Consider the following 23,580-nt stretch of genomic DNA (forward strand, 5'->3'; position numbering starts at 1 on the left):
TGAAGGGTGATCTCTCTGCTCCCCAGTGCTACTTGCCTTGTCTCATAGATCGGAGGGAGAAGTGAGGAGCGGTTTATACAATTGCTAAAATACTCATTTGCTTAACAAGCATTGATGGAAACTTTCAGTCTGGTCCTAAGTTACGCCATCCTTCCTCAAACTGCCAGAGCCATGAAGAGGTGTCGGGAGTGTGGAGATCTGGGTTCCGTGCTGCCTGCCCTTAACGAGTGTGCTGTCGGGCAAGACACCCAGTCTCTGCTGCTTCCTCTGTGAAGTGGACCGGTTACCAGTGTCCCTCCAAGTGTGGACCACGGGGCTGCAGCCTCGGCATCACCTGGAGCCTGTTTGAAGGGCAAAATCTCAGGCCCCGCCCCAGACCTACTGAGTCAGAATCTCTGGGTCTGGGGCCTGAGAATTTGCCTTTCTAACACATTCTCTAGGTGATTTTTTGCCCACTGAAGTTTGAGGATCACTGGTATGGACTGCCAGAGGTCTTCACAGACCTGGCTCCACAGACCCCCTCCCAGGTACTGACGCAGGAGGCCTAAGGGCTGGGCCTCACCAGAGCAGCTCCACTTGTATAGGCACCGATGGGGTTTGGAGGAATCAGATGTTCTGCTTCTACCTGTTAGAGTTTAGAAACTGCTTGTTATGGTCTGAATGTTTGTGTCTCCCCAAATTTGTATGTTGAAATCCTAACCCCCCCAACGTGATGGTATTAGGGGGTGGGGCTTTGGGGAGGTGCTTAAATCTTGAGGGTGGAGCCCTCGTGAGTTAGATTAGTGGTTACAAGAGGCCCCGGAGAGCTCCCTGCCCTCTTCACCTGGAGAAGCTGCAATGAGAAGTCTGTGACTCTCACCCGCCCATGCCGGCACCATGATCTCGGACTTCCAGCCTCCAGAACTGTGAGATATAAATTTCTATTGTTCTTAAGCAGCCCAGTGTGTGCTATTTTGTTATAGCAGCTTGAATGGACTAAGATACTGCTGGGCTAGGAGCAGGGCCGCCCAGTGCAAAAGGAAAATGCAGGGCGCCTTGTTCAAAAAGCAGGAGGAGAGCCTTTTTCTTTTGCCTGTGGTCTCCCTCATGTCTTGTTGTTTTAAAATTTGCTATTTAATGTTACGCCCTCTCAGGCAGGGGATACTTGCGGGGTGAGTACAGACCCTCACAGGCTTCTGGGGTTCTGCCCCAATCCCCACCCTTCCTGAGCTTGTGCCCAGGCCCCTGCTGAGGGCGCTGCAGCTGACAGGGAGACCTCTGAGCTCTGGCTGGAGCAAAAGTGATTGCAGCTGGAAGAAAGCAGTGCGGCCAGCAGCCACCGGGTACTTAGGGTGATTAATGAATGCGTTTGGAAATTTCCTCCTGCTTCAGCCTCAGCCGGCACCTGAACTGTGGTCGATGCAGCAGTACCTTTCTGTATAATCTCTTTTGACAGCTGGGAGGAGGGCAAACCCACAAGACTAACCCAGTTACAGCAAAAGAGAAATCTGGCTGCTCCCTGCTGACAAGGGGAACACAAGGGCGTCTCAGTTCAGAGATATAATGCTTCAGGACCGGCGAGCTGCCAACACAGAAAGTACTTGCCTGTCCAGCTCTCTGGCATATTTTTACTTCGTGACAAATGGTGGCTGTCACTGCTCGGCTGTGTCAAGTAGGGTGATGTGGAGGGAGCCAAGTGGATTGGGCTCCTCGTACCCCCATAGCCAGGCCTGCGATGTGTCAGCCCGGGAGGAGATGTACAGTAATAAGACGCCTGATCAGGGACTCGGAAAAGCTGGGGTCTCTTCTGATTCTCTGTCTCACGGGGTGGCCTTGGGTAGACATTCAGCCTGCCTGGCCTCAGTGTTCCCATCTGTAACATAAAGGTATTCAATGAGATTATCTCCCAGCTCCACCTCTCCCATATTTATACATTTCATATGATTCATATGATTAAGGATTAAGAGATATTTCAGCCTGTGCAGTTAGTTTTACAGGAGGAGCATTAAGAACGTAGGGCAGAGTGGGATATAAACCGGAGGGTGAGTTGGTTACATCACAAAAATGTCATTAAAGAATTTGATGCTTGTTTGTAGGCCATGGGGGACCACTGAAGGCATCTCAAGAGGAAAGGGTTATGTTCAGAGCTGAACCCTAGAAAGATGAAGTAGGATGCCAAGTTTCAGAAGAACAGAGGACAAAAGAAGCCAGTTAAGGGGCTATGCACACACATATTTGCCCTTACAGGACGGCACCACTGCCTTCCTAAGGATGGTCCTAATTCACATGCCCACCAGCAGGCTGAGTTCTTGTTTCCTCATAATCTCACTATTACTTGGCATTATCAGACGTCTGCATTTTTGCCAACCAAATGGGTGTGAATTGGCATTTCACTGCAATTTTAACTTGCATTTCCCTGGTTAGTAGTGGGGTTGAACATCTCTTTGTATATTTATTGGATGTTCCCTCTTCTGTGAGTTTGCTGTTCAGTCTTTTGTCTATTTTTTCTTATGTTGTTAAAAAAAAAAACAAAACCCATAGATTCTGGTTACTAATCTTTTGTCAGTTACATGCAGTGCACATGTATTTTCCCAGCTTGTAGTTGGTCTTTTAACTTTGTTAATGGTGACTTTAGAAAAGCAATCAGATAATCGTTAACATAGTTGAATTTATCAACATTTTAACTTATGGTTTGTTCTTTGATATCTCTTTAAGAAATTCTTCTTGCTCTCAAATCATAAAGCTATGTTTGATTTCTCCTATGTTGTCTAAAAGTTTTCATATTTTCTTTTTCATCTTTAGGCCTTTGCACACTGAATTTATTTTTGGGTATGGTGTAGGGTAAGGAAGGATCAGATTGGCTCTGGTTTTATCTTTTTCACACGGATACCCAATTGTCCCAGCACCACATATTGCGTGGTTCAAGGCTCGGCTCTGGTGCCCAGGGCCCAGGAGAGGGTGAGATAAGCGAGGTGCCCACTCTCAGGGGCGTGAGGGTCTGCAGCAGAGAGTGAGCGCTTCCTTCAATTTTGCGCCCTGGGTGCCTTGCTTGCCTCATCCTATTTGGGCCCTGAGCTCGATGTCCCCTTCCCTTCAGGGGACCCAGACTGTGGCAGGAAGGCTTGTCCTGATAAACGACACACATGGACTTTGGGTCTCCTGCCCAGGAATGTTGGTTCCCGAGACAGAAGAATCTTTGTGAAGAAGGAGGAAAAGGAGCCCTGGAATCTCCTGTCAGCCCAGGCTTGGGCTAGGGAAGGAGGGATGCCCGGGACTGGGTCGGGGGAGAAGGGCGGACCGGGACTGATGCCCCTGAAGTGCTATTTTCTGAGGCTTCTGGGGGCAAGTGGCTGGTGCCTAGGGGGCCTTTCCCCTCCACGAGGCCTTGAGCAAACCCTGCAGGGTCTGGTACTTGTGGGTTCTGCCCCTGCCTTCTCCACAGAATGTGGGAGGTCTTGAGGGCACCCCAGAAGTTTAAGCTACTGCATAGACTTGGAACAGATAACAGAGTAGAGAAAGATTTTTTTTCTTTTAATTCTCTTTCAATCCTTCTAATTGTATCTGGGAGAAAGTCTCCCTTTGGTCTGACTTGTCTAATACTTGCTAATCCCTTCTTTTAACTCCTAGAGATTGGACCTCAGTCTTTGCAGCCTTGGGAGCTATGGTATCTGACTAGATAGTTAATCACATTGTTTTGTTTTCACTGTATTTATTTTAGGGGAGTTGCCTTCTATTCTGGCAAGTGATGGCAGTTTGCTGTTAGTGATGCTAATAGGAAGTTTCCTTTTTGATACGCGTATTTGAGCAAAGAAGTTCACTTTGTGTATGTAAAATCACATTTATGTGTGCATTTGGATAAAGAGAGGTATGTTGATGGTGGTGATCTCATGGTTTTTTGCCTTCCTTATATTTTTTTGTGTTGTTTGCATTTTTTTTTTTTTTTTTACAATGAGCATACATTATTTACATAATCAGAAAATAACTATTTTTGTTAAGGAGAAAGCATGTATGTTTACATAAAGTATGTTTAAAGGAACACATTAAGTATAGAATAACACAAGGACTATGGCTTTGGTGACATAGTTGACAGCCAGGGGTAGGGCTCCCTCTGGGAGACTGAGGAAGGGGGAAGAGCAGGCTGAACCCAGGCAAAGGGCAAGGACAGCTTTCCTGTCGTGGGAAATTCAGGCACCTACTGCCCAGAGGTTGGGCTTTGTCCCTTCAGCATCGTTCAGAGGATTCTGTTTTAGAGTCTCAGTTACAAGTTTTGAATCACGTGGATCCTTTGGCGAGATGTGGCCAATTTTCTGTGGTGTGTTAGATCTTTGCCTTGCCTGCATTTACATGCCCCAGGTTGGGGTGCACAAAGGGAGCCTGGCTGGGGTCTAGATATCTCTTATTTGAGAGTGCTGTTCTTTCAGAGGTCTGTTGTGCCAGAGCTGACAAGTGACAGCTTTCTCCCTGCTGGGCTGTTCCCCGTCTGCAGGTGACCGCTGTCTGGCTCTCTTCCCAAAGAGTCCTGGCAGCTGGTGCCAGTTCACGGTGCCGGCCCTTCCACGGGGTGGGGGGCATAATTTAACAGGAGCTCCTGGGGCAAAGGATTCCTGATGCGTAGCCCTCTGAATCCTCAGTTCACTGCCCTTAGGAAAAGGCTTTTTCCAGATCACACCCCGAGTTACTGTTTAATCTTTAATGGGGTCAACAGAGTCCAGGCACAACACAGAGCAGATAATTAATCCCAGATCTTCCTTCAGGGTTTATCTGGCTTCAAGGTCTGATTCCTGGGCCTCTGATTATGGGACAGACCATGTGGCCACTAATCAATAAGCACTGTAGTCAGTGGGACAAGACAGTCACAGGCCCTGCCCTCCTGGAGGTGGCAGTCTGTTGGAGAAGGCAGACAAATGATGGCAGGTGTGAAGAGGGTTTGCAGGAGATGGGGTGGGCTGCTGTGGAACTCAGCAGTCATTTGAGAAGGGGATGGAGGGGTGTCTGAACAGGAGATGGTTAGACTGAGACATATAGACAGAGCTTGCCAGGTGAGGAGATGTGGGAAGGGGCGATCCAGGAAGAGGGAACAGTGTATGCAGAAATCTGGACCCTGCTGTGTTCAGCTGGGAGATGCCCTTTAGGTGGCTAAAGAAGAGAGACCAGGGTGGGGAGATGGGCAGGGCCCAGATCCTATAGGATCTCTTTGGACAGGAGTGGGGGACAGGGCGACTTTGTGCCCCAGGGACATTTAACACGGTTGTCACAACTTGCTTGTCACAAGTGTGTGTGGCGGGGCCCGGGGTGGGGGAGCCACTAGCATCTAGTGGGTGGAGGCCCCGGATGCTGCTAAACAAACCACAATGCACAGGACGCCCGGCCCGGCAACAAAGAATGACCCAGCCCCAAATGTCAGTAGTGCTGAGGTTGAGAAACCTTTGTGTGGGACCCAACTTTAAGGGCTTAGTTCCTTATTCTAAAGCCGAGGGGAAGCCATGATGGGGTTTCGCACAGGAGAAGGACATGATCAAGTTTATGTTTTAAGGTGATCACTCGGGCTGCTCCTAGGAAGGTAGTTCTGGACCCATTCATTCTCCAGCTTGGGAATTTCCAGCCTCTGTGATTCCCTGCCTTGGGGGCTTACCTTTAATTGCTTTGTGGCTATCTGGGTCTCTACTAGGGCAAGGAAACCGATTCAGATATTTAGACACTGAGCAGGCCAGGGGCTTTCCACTGGGCACAATAGGCCCTGCACTAGAGCCTATAAAATGTTTAAGGCCCGTGTGGCGGACAGAAAATGTCCCCAGAGATGTTTGTGTTCTAATTCCCAAACCTGTGAATAAGTCACTGTACATGGCAAAAGGGATTTTACAGATGTGATCAAGTTAAGGCACTTGTAATGGGAGGATTAACCTGGATTATCTGAGTGGACCAGTGTAATACAAGGGTCCTTAAAAAGGGAGCAAGAGAGTCAGATTCAGACATGTGGTAACAGAGACAGAGTCCAGAAAGAGATCTGAAGAGGCTATGCTGCTGGCCTTGAAGATGGAGGAAGGGGCCAGAGCAGTAAAATAATGAATGCGTGTGCCACTAAATTTCTAGTGATTTGTTAAAACAGCAACAGGAAACTAATACAGCCTGGAAAAAGTTTTAATTAATTCTGAAATAAAAAAGGAAAACTGCACTATAGAAATTAAGAAATGTCATTTATTTAAAAATTTGTTTTATAATATTTAATATATACAAAAAGTACAAAGATGAATTCAACACACAGCCAGATATACTCACCTGACTCAAGAAATCAAGCAGTTCTCATACAGCTGAAGCCCCTTGCAGACCCACCCCGGATCTCATTTCCCTCTCTTCCTTCCAGAGGTAATCAATATCCTAAATTTGGTATTTATTATTCCCATACATTTTTAAAAAATTTATTTATTTATTTACTTTTGGCTGTGTTGGGTCTTCGTTGCTGTGCGGGGGCTTCCTCTAGTTGCGGTGAGCGGGAGCTACTCTTCGTTGCGGTGCACGGGCTTCTCATTGCTGTGGCTTCTCTTGTTGCGGAGCATGGGCTATAGGCGCAAGGGCTTCAGTAGTTGTGGCGCACGGGCTTAGTGGCTCCGTGGTATGTGGGATCTTCCCGGACCAGGGCTTGAACCCGTGCCCCTGCATTGGCAGGCGGATTCTTAACCACTGCGCCACCAGGGAAGTCCCTATTCCCATACATTTTTTTTTTTTTTTCCCCCATACATTTTTATACCTGTGTCCCCAACCACTATGTAGTACTGGTTTGCATGCTGTTTCATATACATGACATCATAATGTGTGTATTCTTATGCAACTTACTTTTTGTATCTAACACGTTTTGAGAATCATTTTTGTTGATGGATGTAGTGACTGCATATTATCCTATTGTATAAATATGTCATAATTTATTTTGCTGATAAACATTTAAGTTGTTATCAATTTTGGCTATTGCAAACAATGGGACTGTAAACATTTTTTTTTAATATTTATTTATTTATTTATTTTTGGCTGCGTTGGGTCTTCGTTGCTACGCAGACTTTCTTTTTTAATAAATTTATTTATTTATTTATTTATTTATTTTTGGCTGTGTTGGGTCTTTGTTTCTGTGCGAGGGCTTTCTCCAGTTGCGGAGAGCGGGGGCCACTCTTAATCACGGTGCGCGGGCCTCTCACTGTCGCGGCCTCTCCCGTTGCGGAGCACACACTCCAGACGCGCAGGCTCAGTAGTTGTGGCTCACGGGCCTAGTTGCTCCGCGGCATGTGGGATCTTCCCGGACCAAGGCTCGAACCCGTGTCCCCTGCATTGGCAGGCAGATTCCCAACCACTGCGCCACCAGGGAAGCCCCAGACTTTCTTTAGTTGCGGTGAGCGGGGGCTACTCTTCGTTGTGGTGCGCAGGCTTCTCATTGCGGTGGCTTCTCTTGTTGTGGAGCACGGGCTCTAGGGCACGTGGGCTTTGGTAGTTGTGGTGTGTGGGCTCAGTAGTTGTGGCTTGAGGACTATAGAGCGCAGGCTCAGTAGTTGTGGCGCACAGGCTTAGTTGCTCCGTGGCATGTGGGATCTTCCCAGACCAGGGCTCAAACCCGTGTCTCCTGCATTGGCAGTCAGATTCTGAACCACAGCACCACCAGGGAAGCCCTGTAAACATTTTTGTGCCTGCCTTTTGGTGCGCCTCTGCAAGGGTTTCTCTAGGGTTGATTCCTAGGAGTGAAACCCCTGGGATCTTAGATAAACGGATTTTCCAGAGAGTTCCAAATGCTCTTCAAAAAGGCCAGGCCAATCTATACTCAACTGGCAATGCATAGACTTGGTAGTGATGGTAGTATTGGTAGACTGTAAAATTTTTGCTGATGTGATGGGTATAAAATGATATTTTATTTCTGGTTTTAACATTTATTTTCTAGATTCTTATGGAATTGAGTATCTTTTCCTATGTTTATAGATCGTCCCTGTTTCTTCCTCTGTGAATTGCCTGTTCATCTTTTTGCCCATTTTTCTATAGAGCTTTTTAGTATTAGTATGTAGAAATTCTTTATTATTATTTTGGATACTAAATCCTCTGCAGCAACATATGTTGTAAATATCTCCTCCCACTTTGTGGTTTGCTTTTCATGAAGACATTCTGTCTATTGAGGCAGGGATATCATCTTACTCCAAGGCAGCATTTGAGCAGAAATTAAGTTCCACAATCCCCTCAGTATCCTGGTCTATTACTTAGTTTCAAGGCTCAGCTGGTGCAGATCGTTAAGGGGTGCTCCATAAAATGATTTTCAAAGGTGAAGAGAATCTTCCGGACATGCTCTGAATTATTAACATAATTCATTATGAAATGATGCACACATATTTATTCAAACCAGAGGTTACGAACTCAACGCCTGCAGGGGGCCAGGTGGGTGACATAAAAGATTAAAGTAGGCTGGGTAGGATGTGTAGCCCTCTCAGAGGCACTTATTTGAGGCTGCCCTAAGCGGTTTAATCCTCCCAACCCTATGAAGTAGATTCCAGAATTACGCTCATCTTACAGATAAGGAAATCTTAGGCTTGGAAAAGTTAAGCAGCTTGCCCAAAGTCACATAACTGGAAAGTAAAAGAACCAAGATTCAAAAGAACCCTAGGGCCGTCTGCCTTTAGGGCCCATATTCTTAACTATGATGCTAAAATGCTGCTCAGGGTATAAGAAATAGTTCACGTTTCTTTTAACTCTATGATAAGAAACATGGCAGTGCAGGTGAGAGTATAAGTGGCAAATAGTGTTGGGAACTATTAGGGCACAGTGAGGACTGTAGCAAGCTGGAGAGAAAATGCCTGTTACGTGGGTCCTCGATTCCAGCTTCCTGATGTCAGCAGGGAATGCAGATCAAGTGTTGCCAGATTTTTTTTTTCCCCAAGAAAACCTGGAAATCTAGATTTTTATGGGAATGGCAACTAATTTTTATGTACTGGCTATCAAATTCAATACTTTTACAATATTGCTCAGAACAAATAAAACATTTTTGTGGGCTGCCACTCTAAGACCTTTGATTTAGCCCAGAATAAATTATTTGTTTACAACCTGAACTACCTTTGGGAGTAACCACTTTCATAAGAATCATGAAATAATATTTCCTTCTACTTGCACTAAAATAACCTCTTTGAAATAACAAGTATCTCCCTGTATCATAATGCTTAGGAATTTGGAGTCCCCAATACAATCTCACAGACTTCAGTCATATCTCATATTCATCATCTTCTTTCCAGACAGAAGTTACAACTGATGAAGTAGTCATAGAACCTGGGACTGATGGTCCTGGTATTGACTAGCTTTTTACTGAAACTTATGAAAATGATTGTTTTTTTCTCCCAGGTCAAAGCAAGTGTCTTGATGTCAGTAATTTACTTGAAAATACTGCAGCATAGATGGTGTAATGCTGGGTACTTGCTAGTTAGATTAAGCTTCAATTCTAGGAGCAGTCTACACCCCAGGGCATCAGCTAGCATTGTATCAGAAAGAAATTAATATAAATTAATTTATATTTTGATCCACAGCAGACACTGCTGATCAGCACAATGAATATCCTAAACGGACTTTATGTGATGGAATTAGTGGCTTGGTAATTAGCATGAGGAATGATAGAAAAGGGCTCTCACTGACAAAGTTAAAGGTAGTCAAGTATGTGAATAGGCTAAAATATTGTAGAGGCACTCCTCGTGTTTGTTTGGACAGAGTATCAGAGCCTAGCAAGACCTTTAGCATGAACCTGTGAGGATGGTGCCAGACACTTGATCCTGAGCCACTCCTGTCTTCAGACGTAGCTTTGGGAGGGTTCTGGTTGTCTGATTCTGCTACCACAAGGATAATGAAATCCTGCCTCTGAAATGTTGTTGGTTATGCCTCCAGTGGACTGTTCATGCCAGGTAGTGGTTGGATCCCTTAAAAGGACAAGAGCTGGGACTGCATGGAACCTATGGAGCCAGTTGCATGAAGTGTTCTGTGCCTAATTGCTCATTAATATTTGTTTAAAAAATGTCTATATACGTGGATGGACCTAGAGACTGTCATACAGAGTGAAGTAAGTCAGAAAGAGAAAAACAAATATCGTCTATTAACGCATGTATGTGGAATCTAGAAAAATGTTACAGCTGAACCAGTTTGCAGGGAAGAAATAGAGACACAGATGTGGAGAACAAACATATGGACACCAAAGGGGGAAAGCGGGGGTGGGTGGTGGTGGTGGGATGAATTGGGAGATTGGGATTGACAAATATGCACTAATATGTACAAAATAGATAACTAATTTTAACAAAATGTCTATATAGGGGGGACTTCCCTGGCGGTCCAGTGGTTAAGACTCCATGCTTCCACTGCAGGGTGTGTGGGTTCGATCCCTGGTCGGGGAAATAAGATCCCGCGTGCTACATGGCATGGCCAAAAAAAAAAATGTCTATATAGGGGGAACATTTTGGTCTGAGATTTACTTTCATTATAACTTAATAGCCGGGTGGTGAGTAAGCAGCTGACTCTCACCCACTTCAAACTGTTTGGGCTACTTATAGACGAAAATGATCTTAGGCCAGTTCCCAACCACAAGAAAATGGAGAAGCCAGACCATAGCCATGTGAGGTGGTAACTGCAGGCCTCAGGAGTCTGCACGCCGTCATCCTCGCTTCCCGGGCCCTCCACACTGCAGATGGGCCTTTGAGACTAGACTCGAGACCCCTCTCTTCTCTTCCCTCCTCCAGCCTTGGAGGTTGCTTGTGAGGTCCGAAAATGTGCACGTGCCCAGTAGAATCAGGCAGCTCCTGTAAGTCTGGCCCCTCCCACAATAAGAAACACACAGAAAAGCTGGGCTGCAGAGAACCAGCCCAGTGGAATGCTCGCCAGCAAACATTTTAATCTAAATTCTGAATTAGTCAAAGAAGTAGTTTTTCAGTGTGTGTATTTTTGGGAAGTATCCTCCACACTGTGCTAGGTTACAGAAACTTACAGACATGTTCCTTGCCCTTAAAAGATTAACAGGATATCTTTCTGTTTCAATAAATAGATTGATAAATATAATAAAGCTCTCCTTCAGAGATTACCACAGCACAAACCAGTTCTTCCCTCGGAGAAACCCCTGTGGTTTTCCTTTTTCTTTAAGTCCATTCCTTTCTTTGTGAAATCTTGATTTCATAAATCTTTCTCTTGTCCCCTTTATTTTTGCCTGCTATGGTCCCTAAAAAGCTTTCTGTGGTCCCCCTTCAAACTTCAGCATCCATTGCTCCTTAAAGTTTTACTCATTCCCTGGCATGAATCTTTTTTTTTTAAATCATTTAAAAAAATATTTATTGATTGATTTTGGCTGCGTTGGGTCTCAATTGTGGCATGCGAGCTTCTTATTTGTGACATGCGAACTCTTAGTTGTGGCATGCAGCATCTAGAACCTAGGCCCCCTGCATTGGGACTACAGAGTCTTATCCACTGGACCACCAGGGAAGTCCCTCTGGCCTGAATATTAACCTTCAAAATTACACTCAAAACAGGGACTCTCCCCTGTTCTCAACAGAGATGAGTGTCAATGGATTTCCAAAGCATTCCTCTGCTTCATGTATAGATATCTTTTCTCCCCAACTTCATTTTAGACCTATCAAGGACAGGGTCTAATTTTAGCTTCTTTTGTATCTCCCTGCCTTATAGCACCTGCTCTACAAATAAATTCTCAGAAGACAATCACTTCTTACCCCATCTGGAAGACTGATAATCCATAAGTGTACAGTTCTATGTAATGGAAATGGAAAGCTCTAGATTTGAGTGGGGGGCACCATTATTGTAACTAACATTTTTTAACATCTATTAATCTAGCATTTCACTATGAAGTAGGTACTATTATTATCCCCAGTAACCAATGAAAAAATTGCAACACCATAAAGTTTAGTAATTTGTCCAAGGTCATGGGGGAGCCCTAACTGAGGGGAGTCCCAAGCACTGCAAAATGATCTGGTAGAAGAAGGGGAAGGGTTGTACGGGGGGGCGCGGATTTGCTTCTCAGCAAGACTATCAAGTAAGGCCTCTTAGCTATTTTGGTAGTTCAAACATATATTCACAAATTCTTTGATACTTCTCCCTTCAAGAAGTGAAGCCAAATTACCTCCCCTTGAGTGTGGGCTGGCTTGCTTATAGGATAGCATGTGGCAGGAGTGACAATGTTTGACTCCTGAGACTAGGTTATAAAAGGCACTGTGGCTTCCTCCTTGCTTTCTATCCTGGTCACTCACTCTGGGCGAAGCCAGCTGCCATGTTGTGAGGATACTCACTCAAGCAGCCCAGTGGAGAGGTCCATGTAGCAAGGAATGAGGCCTCCTGCCAACAGCCAACAAGGAGCTGAGGCCTTCTGCCAACAGCCACGTGAGCAAACCATCTTGGAAGCAGATTCTCCAGCCCTAGTCGAGCCTTCAGATGATAGCAACCCCAACTGACTTCTTGACTGCAATGTCACAAGAGACCCTGAGCCAAGTCACTTGGCTAAACCACTGCTCAATTCCTTACCCATTCAACCTGTGAGATAATAAATGTCAGCTGTATTAACACTGCTAAGTTTTGGGGTAATTTGTTATACACCAATAGATAACCAATGCAACTAAGTTAACCTCTAAGTAAGCAGTTCTTAACCTTTGGTGAGGTATCAGGAACCCCTTTGAGAATCTCATAAGAGCTATGAACCCTCTTAGAAAAATGCACAGACACAAAAACATGTAGCTCACAGTTTCTCGAGGATCGTATATTCTGATAAAGCCCATTCATGGATCTCAGGTTAAAAATGCCTTCTCTAAAACTAGAAGAGTCCAAGTATAAATTGTTTCCCACAGAATCCTTTTCCTGTGGATGACTAATTTAAAGCATTTTTAAAAAATTCTTTCCCTCAGTTTATTTTTCCTTGAGATAGAAGAATCAGTTAAAGAAGAACTCTCCCCGCCCCTCACCTCTACCCCTCGCCCCCACCCGATTCCCCCAGGCTCTTTCCACCCAGCACATTTCAAAGAGCAAAGGGGTCAAACTCACTTTTCTCATGGTTCTATTTTTGTGATTCAATTCTTTTGGAAGAGAGAGGGTAACTCGTGGGATTTCCAGAAAAGTCAAACAGTAATTACTAGAAATACAGGAAGGAAGTATGTTCTTGAAAGATTAAAGCTCCAGAGTTCAGAGCTAAATGAGTTGGCCTGGTTTGTATTCTCGGGAAACATTGGCGCTTTGGGGGAAATCCTATTGAGCTCACTTTTCATCCACTTGAGGCCCCCAGACCATGTTTTCACATATACCCATCTCCAGGCTGACATCACTGGTGCAAAGGAGAAGCAGAGTTATTCCTCTCCATTTTCTACTTGGGAAGATAAAGATGTCAAAGGGAACACAGACACAGGAGGAAGAGCAATGAAACTTCCTCTCTGAGGTCAGTACCTCCTGAATCCCTGGAGGCCATGATTTCTGATCAAACAGTAATTGCGGCTCTGAGTTACTTCTGCTTTAGGGACCCAGAATGGTTTTCAGTTCTATTCATGGGCACATTTCTCTGGGCTGCAGAAATGTATGTAATGCGATGCAGGAAATGTAACCCGGGAAGAGAGAGAGAGAGCTTTGGGGGCACCATGGTGTGTTAATTTGGGGCAAATTAAGACATCCTATAGGGGTTGGATATATGCGACTGGAATTTTGGAGAGATCTGGGTTGGGAGATTTTTGGTAGTTAAAACACGAGGATAAAAGAGCCTGCTCGCGGAGAATGGAACCCTGAAAGCTTATGGGTAGAGGAGGAAGAGAAGCCCATTGAAGTGTGGGAGGAATGGTCGGGAAGCTGGTGAGAAGAACCAAGAGACAGAAGGATGTGAGAGAAATCAATGGCCAAGGGAGTTTAAAGATGGAGAGAAAGTAGTTTCAAATGTGAGAGGATGGATTAGGGAAGTGACAGTTGAAGCATGTCAATTGTATTTAGCATGAGTAAGGTTCACTGATGGTCTTGGAAAGAGCATATATCAGTGGCATAGAGGAGACAGAAGCCAATTCGAGCAGGCTGAGGAGTGAATGAGCTGAGGAAGTGGCTCACATGAATATGGCTAAACAGAGTCACCCAAGATTTGAAACCAGATGAGGCAGACTTCTTTCAACACTATCGTGGGCAGGAGTGTAAGAGGCAGTTGGAAGGCTGTGGCGAAAGGACCATATTCACTTTGCTGTTTGTTCATAACCTACTTTCGCTGAATGAATAAAATCATATCTTTAATAAACTGAGGGAGCTCTCTAGAGATATAAACTTTGGTATGGAGAAGATGCAGCTAAGTGAGCAAAAGCCATCCGCCCAAATTAGAACTATCAGAAGAAAAAAGTCTTGCCAGGCACAGTGACACACAAGAAGCTGATCAGGAATCAAAGAACTAAAGGGTAAAATGTGGTGAGGGAGCTGCAAGTAATCCAGAGGTCAGGGAGGGAGATAAGGTGGTCTCTGCTGCCTTGTCTAAATGCAATAAGCTCTGAGACACTCGGCCTCTCTGAATAATCAGCACCGGTCTTAGATGATCTAGAGAGCAAAGAGGAGATGAACAAATTGCAACAGACAATCCTAGGACTTAGATTCAGAACACAGAGAACATGGGACTTGTAGTATTATTTTATTTCAAATACATTGATTTTCTGTGTGTTTTAACAAATATCAATAATGTTATAATCTTTCTGGTTTTAGAAATTGAGTACAGACAACATTTTCTAAGAAGTTTCCCCAGACGGCTGGTAGGGGCTGCCCTCAGACTCTTGCTGTGTTTCTCTGTGTTCCCTGAAGGCCTATCCCTCCCTCTATGACTGTGTTACTATGACAACCTGTCCATTGGTTCTGTCCCTTGGAGACACCGGTTGCATGTGATCCCCAGCCCTTTGGCAGAGCCCAGTCTGCAGGTCCTCCGGGCCACACCCTCGGCCTGCGTTCAGGTTTAGGTAACACTCCTAGGGCCTCAGGCCCCACAGGACTCGCTGGCCTAGGTCGGGACCCTGTTCCTACTGGAGACTGCCCTGCCGCTGCTCCCAAGCTTGTTCCTGCACCCACTGCTGCCCCCGAGCTGGTGTCTCCTGTTGGGACACCAGCTGTGTTATGCAGGCTAGAAAGATCGAATGTGAGGGCCAGCACCAACTTGCAGGAAGTAAGGCTGGAAGCCCACAACTTTTTTGTGATGTGCTCAGCCTCACAAAACCTCAGCTGACTGCCTGCTGTATCCACAGAAAGCTCCACCACCTCCATTAAAATACAAGAAGAGAAGTAATCAAAGAAAATTTTCCTGTCGAACATTTGGTGACAACCAGGTATAAGGAGAGGAACAATAAAATATGAAAATGATGATGACTGTTATGCTCCCAGATGCCCTTCCTGTCAAAAAAGTCCAGCTTGGAGGATGGAGTGGGGAACTTGGTCACACAGCTGTGAGCGCAGGACAGTCACAGGGGCAGTTCTCTTGCTTGGGGGTCCAGAAGAACAGAGCGAGCCTCCAGGTTGATTTCTGGGAGCGTTGGCTTCTTTGATGTCACAATAAAGCAAATGTTGGACTTTGTCAAAAATTAGAAGGCAGGCCTGACTCACTTTGCTGAACTTAAAGCCATGTGGCTTCTTTGGGGACTGACTGTGGAAAGTCCTTAATGCCTGTAGTGCCATTTGCTGTTGAGGAGTTTTCTGCCACAGTGGCTGCGAAAACAGACCCCCAGTTGGGAAAGGGCCTCCTAACAACCCGGTCACCTTGTGTCGGCTGTCACAGGACCCTGAGATCCTATCTCCTGCCTTCTGGACCCACCACCTCCTGGGACCTGAAGTGGAGCCCCACCCCTAATGCCCACCGAGAAAGTTTTTTGGAAAATAACGTGAAACAATGATTTTATTGTTTTTGTTTAAAATAACATATTTATTATAAAAATTCAAGTAATATAGAAAAGTACAGTAAAAAAAGTAAAAAAACCAACTCACTATGAATCCTACTGCCCAGAGACAACCATTCCCAACATTTATAAAGCATCATTAGAGGCTCTATTGGTATGTGAATAAATAGATAGAATGACTGAAAAAATTTTATAAAAATAGGATTATACTCTGCACACCATTTTAGATGAAAAAAAAATTAATATTGTTTTACTTGAATATAATGTTAGAAGAATTGAAGCAAAACTTAGAAATGACTAAATTGGTTGTTTCTTCACCACAAGTTCTTAAAAGAGTCTTTTAGAATTACAAAAAAGAATGAAAAACATTAGAAGATTGAATTTGCTATGCTTTAAAAAAAAAAGACAATTTTCAATTTTAAGTAATATCTATTGATCTTCTGCTGTGAATGATGAGGAATTACCCACTCTTACATTTTATCCCATGCCCAACTCTTGTCTCTTGACTTTTATTATATTCCACTGTTACTGTTTATCTCACTTCATTTTGTTCTCTGACTGTACTTCTTGCTGTTGTTTAGTTTTAGCTCTGTATTTAATGAACTCAGTGCTCACCCCTTCATGTTACCTCAGTGTTACAAGTTCAATTGTATTCTCCCCAAAAAAGGTATGTTGGAGTCCTAATTCCCAAGTACCTCAGCATGGCCTTATTTGAAAATAGTGTTTACAAGGGTGATCAAGTTAAAATGACGTTATTAGAGTGGGCCCTAATCCAGTATGACTGGTGTTCCTATAAAAGGGGAAATTTGGACACAGATATGCACAGAGGGAAGACCATATAAAGAGACATAGGGAGACCACCATGTGAAGATTGGAGTTATGCTGCCACAAACCAAAGAACGTCTGGGGCTACAAAAGCTGGAAGAGGCAAGGAAGGATCCTTCCTTAGCTCCTTCAGAGGGAGCATGGACTTGCCCTCACCTTGATTTCAGAATTCTAGACTCCAGAACTGTGAGACAATATTTTTCTAAGCCATCCAATTTGTGGTGCTTTGTTATGGCAGCCCTAGGAAACTAATGCACCTAGGTTCTCTATTCTAGAATTTATTTTGACTCCTTCCTTGGTTGGATAGATGTCATTCAAAAGTTGTTTTTTGATAAGGCTCCTGGATGCTTTATTCCCTAAGGTTTTGCATGCCTGAGAATGTTTGTCTTTATACTTGAAGGATAACTTGGCATGTACACAACCCTTGAATTTACTTTCCTTCAGACCTTTTTAGATGTTGGTCCTCTGTCTTTTGGCATTGGGAAGAAGCCTGAAGAAACATGATTTTTCTCTCTTTATATGGTTTATTAACTATCTGACTATCCATGTGAGATTTTCTTTATCCTTGATGTTTTATAACTTCAGTAGGATATATTCTGACGTTGAAGAGTCTATATCAATTTTTCTTGGAATGTATATGCCCTTTGTGATTTGTAGGTTCAAGTCATCTTTGTTTTAAGAAAGTTCTCTTCAATTTTATTTTTGAAAATAATTTATATTTAATTCCTTGTATTCTCCTTCTTCAGAAACGCATATGCTCCTTCAGAAATGCCAAGGATCCCATTGGTCTTCTATAACAATGGCAGTTTTCTCTAGAAACATTAACAAATCTTGGTTTCGTTGTTGCTGTTCATTTTGTGTGATTTCCCAGATTCTTTCCACTATAGTTCAAACTACAGTCAGTTATTTGTATCCTATTTTCTTTTGCATCTAATATAGATTCCATCTTTATCAAGGTTTACTCTTCCATTTTTATCCTGAATATACTAGCTTGCTTTTTATCTTTTTCTTTAATTTTTAAAATCACTTCTTTGAATTCTTACGTCTTTTCTTTAGGGTCTTTTTCTAGAAAGATAGTGTTATCTGAAATTTCTTTGAGAATATAGAAAATTTATCTGAACATCTTTTCTGTTTCCTTGGGTAATTCTTCTTGTGATATTTATTTTTTAAGCAGCTTTTGTGTACATTCCCTTTCTCTACAATTTCTATGTGTAAATCCCATTGTGGTTTCTTTTTGATTATTACTTGTCATTGAATGAGGTCTACTACTGGCTGAATAATAGTATGACAAGTAGAGAAGTTGGTGGGGGAATTAAAGTCCTTCAACTTTAACAGGTCTTATTGTCTCACACACCCTTTCAGTTATTTCCTTTTCTTTGGGGACCATCTCCTCTTAGCTTTTAGTGTTCTGGAAAGCCATGTGACTTAGACTCATAAGCTTCCTGTGGTGCAATCCAGTGGTCTCTGCCTCACTTGCGCCATCCCCTTGCATCACCCCATGCACTGTTGTCACATGTCTCTCTCTCTGGAGGCAAGGTCAGCAAGGTGATTCCTGCAGCCCTACCTCCCCTGCCACTCTGCAGGATGAATCCCACTCTCTACAGGACATTCCCCAGTCTCTGGAGGCAGCCTGTGCTACCACATCTTAAAGATGGAATAAAGATGTCATCAGCCAACCTTCCACCATGGACCTTTGGAAAGATATGGGTCCTACCGCGGGTCCAAGGAGGCACCTGGCATCTCTCTTCCCTATTCCGGTTCTGATCCCACAGTAATCAGCAGGTTTACTCATGGTTTTTCATTGACAGGTTTGGTCCTTCCTTGTCTCATTGAAAACAGAGGCCTCCTCCCTCTATTTTTCATTTCTTTTGCTTTGTTCATTTAGCTTCATAAGAGGAGAGTGGAATAAATATTTTACAGGAAGCTTCTGGTCTTGAAATGCTAATTGATAATAGAATCTATTTATAGCTTGGGAAGATTTATTTGTATTATATTTATATCTGAATATACTATAAATTGTAAATAGGAACATGATCTATTTTTCCATTTGTTTATATTCTTCTGCTATCTTAGTTTTAAAAGTGTCCTTGTTTATGTCATGAATAGCACTCCTTAGATTCTCTTTGTTTGCTTTCAAAATGAAGATGTCTTCATGACTTTTTATTACAAAAATAGCACATGCTCATTGTAAAATATTAAACAATACTAAAAAGAAAAATCACAGTGAAAATCACCTAAAATCCCACCATCTATACATAACTACTATAAATTTGTGTAATCATCTTTTGAGACATTTTCTAAGTGTACATAAATGTTTCTGTAATTTGACAAAATGAGGTCATAAATGCTGTTTTGTAAAGTTTTAAGATGATAAAAGTTCTGTGTTAATACATTATCAATGGAAGAAATTCAAAGGAAGAAGAAAGCCCCTCCTTACTCTCTCCATCCTCTTCCCCTCTCTTGGGAAAAGCACTTGTCTCAGACTTCAGACCTCTCTCTGTTATTCATTTACATACATTTATAAACACATGAAACATACATGATTTTTGAAAACATGAATTAGATCATACTGAATATGACTGAAATTCTAAATTCGGTATTTTCTTCTTTGTTATTATTGTGAATAGGATCTCATTTTTAATTAATATTTCTAATCAGTTCAAAGGAATTAAGCTGTGTTTTGAATATACACTGCATCTTATATTCATCCACTTTACTCAACTGTTTTATTAATTCACATAAAGCCTCCGCATGGCTACAGTGGCCACACGATCATTTTCGGTGGCTGGGGTGAAGGTGGGACTCACAGGGCTTCCTGTTTTGCTACTATTTTTAATAACAATGTCTGCTTTGCATTAAAGATAAAACCAGCTCTGTTTTAAATAGCTCCGTATTATGTTATTGTAATATATTTCTATTCCTCTTTTTTAAAATGAAAAGTGACTATTGAATTTTATCAAGTGCTGTTTCAGCATCTGCTGAAATCATCACATTTTCATTATTTAATCCAGTGAATTGGATGATATTTTATTGTTATTATTAATAATAGTTGCCTTTGTGTCAAACCCTTCAGTCATTCTTAGGATAAAGCCTCTTTGGCCATAAATAAATATTAATGAAATTTATGTATATTTTAATGTGAGATTTGTGGGTGGCTTCGATCTATAGGTGAAGATTCCCTAGACCGTGCTTCTTACTCTTTTTATCACTATTGTCCCCCTAATAAGAATTTTTTTCCTTAGTTGTCCCCCATGTAATTTTAATTCCACAGATACACTATCTATCTGTATTTGTACTGTTTGTATATCTGCACTTCCTACATAAAAAAGAGTAAGATTCTGTAGCCCCTTCAAGAACCAAATTGCTCCATTGGAATGCATGGAGCTGTCACCCCATTGTGAATACATGGCCTATAGTATTCTCTGTTTGTATATTACCTTTATTAGATTTCAGGATCAAGCCCTGTGTATCTTCACATCTTGGAATGAACTATGCAATAGGTCATACTTTTCAAGGTTCAGAAACAATGTATGGAATAGCAGCGCTGCTTTAAGTAAAGACCAAGTCTATTCATCAGCTCCTCTCTGACCATCCTAATAAAAACAGACCAAGAAATACATTTGACCTTTGTCATCACTAACAAAGTCAGCCCCAGGGCCTTCCAATTCTGGTTCAGTCTGTCCCTAAAGAGACTTTGCCAGGCAAGACTTTGTAAATTGTAGCCCACAAGCTCTTTTCTTCACAGCATCAATCTCAGGCCCTTCAGCATGTGGATCAGAGTATTTGCAATACTTAGTGGATAAGACAGGTTATAGGACAGGAGAGGAAACCAAGGGGTGAGGGCCTAGAATGTCACTAGACCCCTAAAGCTGTATGCATTGCTTAGCAGGAGAACATGGCAGCCATGGAGAACAAGACTCCATTGGGGCAGCTGCTTGTAAAGCCAAGAAGTGAAGCCAAGGATTGACAGTACAGTAGCTGGGTTTGAACCCAGAGAGAAGAAGTGGAGGGCAGAGGTTGGAGTCACCAGCTGAGCTGTAGATTGGGATGTTGCAATAGGTATTAAAGTACACAAGGGTGAGAGCCCCAGGCTCTGTTCTCAAAGGCTTATATTGCCTGTAGCACATGCCTCTTTTGGAGCTTCAGTCCTGTCTTAAAGGGCTAGAACTCCTTGATTTCCATTTTTCACGGGAGGTAGTTAGTCTGGGAAAGTTTGGGAGGATTTAGTATTCACCCATATTGTGATGGACACACCCTAAGGTGACCTCCAATAAATAACACTCCTGTATAATAATCCCCTCCCGTTAGATGTAAGTGGAACCTTGTGACTTGCTTCTAACTAGTGTATCATGGCAAAGGTGATGGGGTGTCACTCCTTAATTACATATGATAGATATAGATATAGCTAGCTAGCTAGCTAGACAGACAGACAGACAGACTGGAGAGATTCTCCTGTTGACCTTGAGGAAGCAAAATGCCATGTTGTGAACTGCCTATGGAGAGGGTCACATGGCAAGGAGCTGCAGGTGGCCTTAGGACCTGAGGATAGCCAACAGTTAGTAAGAAGCTGGGGCCTTAGGCAAACAGCCATAAGGAAATGGATTCTGCCAACAGCCAATGAGCTTGGAAGCAGATTTTTCCCATCAAGGCACCAGATGAGAACACTATACAGTTAACACCTTGATTACCACCTGTGAAACTCTGAGCCAGGAACCCAGCTAAGCTGTACCTGGACTCCTGAGCCAGGGAAACTGGAAGATAATAAATACGTATTATTTTAAGCTGCTGGATTTGTGGTAATTTGTTATGCAGCAACAGAACACTTGCCATATGTGTGTGTGTGTATGTGTATGTATATATATATATAAAATCTATATCTATATACCTGGACACTTCTGGTTGAGTAGCTTTCTAAATTTCCTTCTCCCTCACAAGTTATTGGTTTAATATTTACTAGGTTAAGTATGGACTTCCATATTGTAAAGAAAAAAAAATTGTTCTTTTCACTCATATGTTCAAATCTTATTAGCAAATGCTTTTGTGTTCTATTCTTATTTTTAAATTTTATATATTGGTTGGTATCTCCTTTCTCAATTCAGATTTTATTGAAATGCCTTTACTTTTCAAATACTTAGCTTTTGGTTTTATTTACTGAGTCCAGAGAAATTATTTTTTACTTTCAAAATGATCTCCTTCTGCTGTTATGGTCGTATTTTCTTCTTCCTCTTTAGTCTGGCTTGTCTTTTCCTTCCTTTTCTCATATTGTAAACTGAATTCTTTCTAAAATATTCCCTTTTATCAACCACCAAAAAAGAGAAAATTTTAAATCATAAAATTTCCTAAAAGTACTGCTTTGACTACATTCCACAGAGATTACTGTGGCATGTTTTAACCAGCATTGTTTTCTGAATAAACTCCTTTTGTGTTCTTTATTTCCTTTCCAATTCAACTGTTGACTCAGTAAGTATTTTTACATTTCCAAGTAGTTGGTTTATTTTTATTTGTTTTGGTTGTTACTTTATATTTCATTCTATTTTGGCCAGAGAACATAGCACATTTCATTTCTGTTCTTTTTGAACTAGTAGAGATTATGTCTGTGGTCTAGCATGTGATGTATGATACCATATGGGCAATTGCCATGGACAGTTGGAAATTATACATAGTACAAGATATCCATTAATTCTGTCTCTAAGAGATTTTTTTCTCAGGGGCTGGGACAGTCTCAGGAGCTAAAGTGAGAGTTGAGGAATATCTAAAACTGTATTAGGAGGGGGACTCTGGTTCCAGGCTGAGCTGGGAAGGGCACCACTCAAGTAGCCTAGGAGTGTGTTGCTGAAATAGAGGGGGAATAGTTAAGAGAATAGCTGGTACGACAGGCCAGAGAGGTGGAGAAATAATGTGTCACATGCACAGTGAGGCAGGTCCAACAGTAGACAAGCAAAGAAGTCAAAGAGGAGATAAAGAGTGAGGGGTGGATCTCTCTGGCATATTTTGGGGTGGTATTTTCTGCTACCCTTCAAGGTCAAGAACAGCACACTGTAGGAGAGCCTGAAGTTAGGAGGAGCCGGAACACTTGATAACTTCCACAACCTCTGCACTGGCCCTGGAGGCCTGCCAGACTTTACCTTACTTAGGAAAAATACTCCATTTGATTCATCTGCCATACCTGCATTTCTATTATTATGCAGTTGAATTCAAGCCTCACTGAGGATAGGACAGTAAAATCTCTTACTATAATTGTTTTTCTAAAATGAAATTTTCTTGTATGTATGCCCATTTTTGCTTTCTGCATTTTATAACTGTATTTTAGGGTCATATATATTCAATGTTCTTAATATTTTATTATTAAACATGTCTTTTCCATTATATGATGATCTTTTCATTCTTTTGAATACTTTTTCCTTTTATTTGGTAGGCAGTGAAAAGCAAAAAAATTTTTTTCTCATAGAAGAGAGTTAAAAGTTCTGATTGTTGTTAGTTAGGATCAAATGTAGAAAAGAAAATGTTTATTGTTTGTTTTAAGTTAATTGCCCATTACTGCTAAAAAAAAAAATATGACTTACCACACATACTTACTTGCAAGATACAAATAAGGAAAAGAGAGACGGAAATATAAAAATTAAAATAAAATATGACCCCAGGAAATGACTAAACATGATAGTAAATGAATACAGTCAAAATTCTTCTACTGTATACAAAGCACCCCAGTTCATATCGAAAAAGAAAATCCATTAGTAAATTATGAGGTACACCCAAAGGTTTTTTTAAAAGAAAAAACTTGGAAAGTTAGATGACTATTTCTATCAAAATCAAACAGAAAGAAGGGAAAGGAGGATTTCTAGAATCACGAGTGGCCTCTGAGGGCCCCTCATCTCCTCAATCCGGTTCTCCCAAGGAGAGGGGG

The 23,580-nt window shown here is 42.4% G+C and overlaps 1 long non-coding RNA gene across 1 annotated transcript in view; it reads left to right on the forward strand.

Annotated features, from left to right (window-relative positions):
• Positions 1 to 814: 814 nt before the first annotated feature.
• Positions 815 to 23,580, forward strand: part of LOC133105375 (uncharacterized) — a 28,031-nt gene continuing 5,265 nt past the window's right edge. The window contains exon 1 of the long non-coding RNA XR_009703843.1: positions 815 to 905. This is a non-coding gene — a long non-coding RNA (uncharacterized LOC133105375). The remainder of the gene's footprint in view (positions 906 to 23,580) is intronic.

Source organism: Eubalaena glacialis, chromosome 14 (genome assembly GCF_028564815.1).
Source record: "Eubalaena glacialis isolate mEubGla1 chromosome 14, mEubGla1.1.hap2.+ XY, whole genome shotgun sequence".
Taxonomy (NCBI): domain Eukaryota; kingdom Metazoa; phylum Chordata; class Mammalia; order Artiodactyla; family Balaenidae; genus Eubalaena; species Eubalaena glacialis.